The sequence below is a fragment of the Penaeus vannamei genome, chromosome 3 (assembly GCF_042767895.1).
Source record: "Penaeus vannamei isolate JL-2024 chromosome 3, ASM4276789v1, whole genome shotgun sequence".
NCBI lineage: Eukaryota > Metazoa > Arthropoda > Malacostraca > Decapoda > Penaeidae > Penaeus > Penaeus vannamei.
Window position 1 is genome coordinate 23751214 of NC_091551.1, and position 5000 is coordinate 23756213.

General features: G+C 44.2%; 1 protein-coding gene across 2 annotated transcripts in view; it reads left to right on the forward strand.

The window, feature by feature from the left end:
* Positions 1 to 2076: 2076 nt before the first annotated feature.
* Positions 2077 to 5000, forward strand: part of LOC113809071 (uncharacterized) — a 503521-nt gene continuing 500597 nt past the window's right edge. For both annotated transcript variants that reach the window (XM_070142808.1, XM_070142795.1), the window contains exon 1: positions 2077 to 2259. The gene's annotated coding sequence lies outside the window, so the exon portion shown is untranslated. The remainder of the gene's footprint in view (positions 2260 to 5000) is intronic.

Here is a 5000-nt window from a genome sequence, read left to right on the forward strand (position 1 = left end):
TATATCAAATGAAAAAAACGTAATTCCATGCTTTTCCATCTCTGTAACACGTGATCTGCTCGGGGAAGTTGCCTACAAGAAACGCTTGCTCGAGTTATTTACATAAAGCTTCAATGTAACGTTGTTTGGCCAAGGCACAGAGGGAGAAAAGTGAACACAATGGTAGTGAAGGAAGGGAATGTGATTCTGAAGGGAGAATTTCGATTCCTTTAAGCCATGTCGATTTTTTAAAGGAAAAATGGAAGGGAGATATGTTCAAGATAATTCAAGTCTGGGAAGATAATTTACCGAAAAGATTGGTTGGTTTGATGAGATAATGCTGTGGGAGGGGAGATTTTTCCCTCTTTTTTCTTTTTTACATGGATCGATATTCATAAAAAGAACCGTCTTCGTGTGTCTGAACATTTTCGTCGGCACCTGAGGTGTCGCAGTATTCCTTCGCACATTCCTCTTGGCGAAGGAGAGAGATAAGTGATAAAATATGACGTGATGGACGCAATATTCAAATAACGGGCGCAGCTGATGAGTCTACGGATTTCGGGGGTCGTTATGAGCTTTCTTCAGAGGTCGTCATATGAAGAGAGAGAAAACAAAAAACAATAATACAAGAAAGGTTTGTTTCTCCCACTGGCCCTTGAGACTCGAGAGGTGAAATATGCAGAGAGCCTTTCCTCAATAGAAAACGGGGGAATGAGGCCACGTCACATTAATCAAGTCATATTCAATCCCGCGTCCCCCTTAGGACCCTCTCCCCTCCCCCTCTCCGTCCTCGTGGCCACCCCCTCCCCCCTCCCTTTCCGCCCCCGGGGCCCTCGAATCAAAGTATCAAACTGGGAATCGTTAATTTATGGTCAGGGAAATATTATTCAGTCTGTCGCGTGCTGGGGCGACGTGAATGCTGCGTCCGCATCTCCGTATGAGGTGCTCTGCGGGGGGCTTTGGGTGGGGAAGAGGGAGGGGGCGAAGGGAGAGGGTGTTTGAGGGTGCGAGCATTGGGGAGGAAACGGAGGAAGCTCTTCAGGGTGTGAGGATTGGTGGGTTGGGGAGGAAAGGAAGTGGGTGCTTATGAATTGGGGGCTTGGATCGGAGGGGAAAGGGAATTGACGTTTAAAGGTGTGAGGTTGGTGGATTCGGATCAGGAGAAAAAGGGGCTGATGCTTGAGGATGTGAGGATTGGTGGCTTGGGTTGGCAGGGGCAAAGGGAGCCAGTGCTTATGTGTGTAAGGATTGGTGGAATTGGGTATTGAAGAAAGGGAGCTGGATTAGTGGTATGAGGTTAGGTGGGTTGATGTGGGAGAGGATGGGAGGCAAAGGGAGTTTGAAATAAAGGTGTGAGGTTAGGTGAGGGAGCCAAAAGGGGGTATTGTTTAAGAATGTGAGGTTAGATGGCCGTTGGGTAGGCGGGGAGGCATAGGAAATGAGAGCTTAAGGTTGTGAGGTTAGGCAGGTTGGGAAGGCAGAGTATCGAGGCAAGGGAGGAGAGTGTGAATTAAGAAAATAAGCTACTAATAAGTTTCGAGGCCTCTTTTGATAATTATCAAACGTTAATTCAGCCATCTCCTACATTTTTATTGCTATGTCTTATTAAAAAATACAAATAGCGGTGCTCGTCTGTACAACTGATGCAATGGCAATAAACACATTTAGACACACTAAACGTGTAATATTGCCGTTAGGATATAAGTAAGATTTATTACCATATCTACATTCTTGTCTCATTACAATAGATTATAAAAAAGGTTTATAATGATATAAATATTTATTCTATTACCAGCATTAACACGGAGATGTGGCACGGGGCAAATCATAGACAAAATCGCAAAAAACAATCATAGACCTTTCGTGATTAACGCTCCACGTATGCAATGGTAAAAGAAGGAGCATTATTAGAAAAAAGAGAAACAAAAACTGCGAAATTATTCCAGCAACATAAGAAATTGACACAAATGTCGGACGCGATTGTAGGGGATGACGTGTGCGCGCGGGAAATTAACTGGGCCAATCAGATTCCCGGTAGTACGTCACGTGACGACAGACACCCGGAACTGAGCCAATTAGAAATGTAATCCGTAATCACGTGACAATAGATGGCGAATCGAAGGAAAAGCGTTGAAATTGAAATTAGTTTCCTTATGACTGCCCAGTGTCAAAGTTGTAGGAGACTTTAGTTTGACTTATAAACATATCATAGGAATAAAAGATCAAGGCGACAGTATTTGCGGATCCTCGGTGACCTACGATCTGCTACTTTCTTCCAAGGTAATAAATATTCCATGTATTTGCCCGTGTTCTATCCTCTCAGAATGCATAAGATGAAGATTTTGTATGTTAGGTTAGGGTAGAGGTAGCAGGTAGGTGCAATATATTGCGGTTGATTTACCTCGTTTTTCTTCACCGAAATATCTGTGGTACCCAGAATACCCTTAGCTATGAATCGTGTGCGACGGGAGTGAATGCTTGGTTACTTTGGCTTGTGGAAGGATCCTATTTTCCTTAGAATTGTTAGGTGACAATTCTAAATTTACCAAATACTGCTCGTTTCTATTTGTGCATATCACAGTGAGAAGAAATAGTAGGCCTATATGAAAGCAATGGATTGGCTCCAGAGATAATTTTCATTGACAGTTGCTTGGAAAACTAAAAAAAAAAAAAAAAAAAAAGCTACTTAATATTTAAAGGCCGTATTCATTTTTTCGCGGTTAAGCGCACGGCACACATATGCATAGGCACACATACACGTTGTTTCCGGTTAATAAGTGCGAACCTAAACTAACCTAACCTAATTATGAGTGGTATCTCATGGTCGAAACGCCTTCTTGTTTGTTTCACCTTACATTAGCAGGACACCATCGGGGGCTTTTCTGTCGTATTCATAGTCACTGCCATATTTAAATGATTATCGACAATGGCGGTGTCGAGCAACTGCTGTGGCTTTCGGGCTTTGGGAAATGTTAACAAACATTCATCATATGTAGCTTGAGGTAGTGGAGCGTGGTTTCATATTTGATGATAAATTGCCTGCAAGGGCTACAAGAGCTCTATTTTCGAAGAGACGATACTTTACCGGTGGCATCGGGTAGCCGTGTCACTTGGAATGCACGAGGCATGTTGGCGCGCAAAGCCTGAGCGAGGGAGGCGGATGTCTTGATTGGCTGGGTAAAGTGGAACGCGGCATGTGATCGGTTGTTATTTATTGTGTAGATTATCTGCGTTTGCCTTTTGGTACAAGTGTAACAGATGAAAATTCTTCGATTTACTCGATATCTCGATTTCATGTACTGTTAACCTTATGGGAAGCGAAGTGCACTAACGAAAATCGTGTTTAAGCCAGCAAGTCATTCAATGAATCATAGTAGTAGTAGTAGTAGTTATAACCTACCCTATGTATAGTGAACTACAGCGTATGGCTATAGATAACAGCGTGTGAGAGAGAGCCTGGAATTGGACTGCAGAATGACCCAAGGTACATGCGTGTAGATTGACAATTATGGGGGAGACATAATCAGTCTGCATGAGAACGAGGATTACTGCAGCTCGGGTGTAAACTTCTGAAAACGCGAAGCAGGACGTGGAAAGGTGCTAGATAAAAGGAATGCATGGAAATGGGAGAAGGGAATAACGACTGAAAGGGGAACACCATGAAAGCGAAAATGGGAGAGAGGAACAGTAATAAGCCGGATATTAATATTCATTTTCATTCTTTTATCGGATTCTTAAAAGAGAAGACCACGTGAAGGATGAAGTTACATATTGACATCATTAATAACTGAAACAACGAGTAGTCCATCTTTTTTAAGATATTAGGAGTATAGAGCGAGAGGAAATGCGTGTAGGAGGCTGTAACTGATGCAGCAGGGAGAGAAAGAAAAAGACAGGAATGAGAGGGGGATCTGCCAGAGAAAAGAACGAGGGCTGGAAATGTTATAGGTGCATGCTATAGTGACAGACGAGATCGCGGCGCTGTGATGGGGGAGCGATGCTGATGATGCTGATGAGTTGCGTCAGTGATCAGCATGTAGGGAGTGGTTTAGCGACCTAGCACATAGGTCCGTATGGGTAGTAAGGAGTGAAACGCGGAACCCGGGGAGAGCGGATGGAGCAAGTACAGAGGTATGATGGAAGCAATATTGTAAAGGGGTGAGCGCTATAAAGGACGCTTGGAGGTGAAGGACGCCGGGGAGAAGGAGGTAGGGGGGCTTGAGATTTTTTACATTTATACAAGTAGAAGTTGATTTGAAGGGAAGAAGTGGAGAGAGAGAGAGGGAGGGACCGAGGAGATGGACGCATGTGTAGCCAAAAGGAAACTTATAATATTAACCGGAAATTTATGTAGAAAAAAGTTAATATCAAGAAAGGATGATGAGACAGGGTGGAACGGAGGCCATATTGTTGATGGGAATATGGAGGCACTGAAGTGGAAAGTGTGTGAGGTAAAAAAAAACAAATGATGGCGGAGGGGAACTACAGACATGATGCATATTGAGGTACGGAGGGGGAAGGGGGGAGGAGTGTTGACTTAGAGGGGAGGGAAGAGGGCTTAGAAAGAATGTAAGGGAAGACTGACAGGAAAGAGTTACGATAGTGCAGCGCGAAAACTATGTTATGGCGTGGGAAAGGAACCATTGTTAGTATGAGGGTATTGTGCGCATAGCGGACTAAGAGTGATATGGAAACACATAACGGGCTATATTAAGGTTTTGGGCGAGTATGGTGCCCGACAGGAAGATGCAGTTCTGTCAAAGACTCAAAGATGAAACCTGCACGAGGACTTGTGGACCCGTTGGTTATCCCGATAGATAACGCCTGTTACTTAAGGCACATGAACGCAGATTCCAGGCGCCCCGACGCCCGAGCTCGAAGGATGCAGGTGAAGCGGAGGATTCATCGTACATTGGAATCCAAGTGTGACCGTAACTTCCAGGGTCAAGACAGTGAACAGAAGGGTGGCAACGTTAAGGGTCCTTGTAGTGCGGGAGACTGTATGCAGTAACCTGTACTAA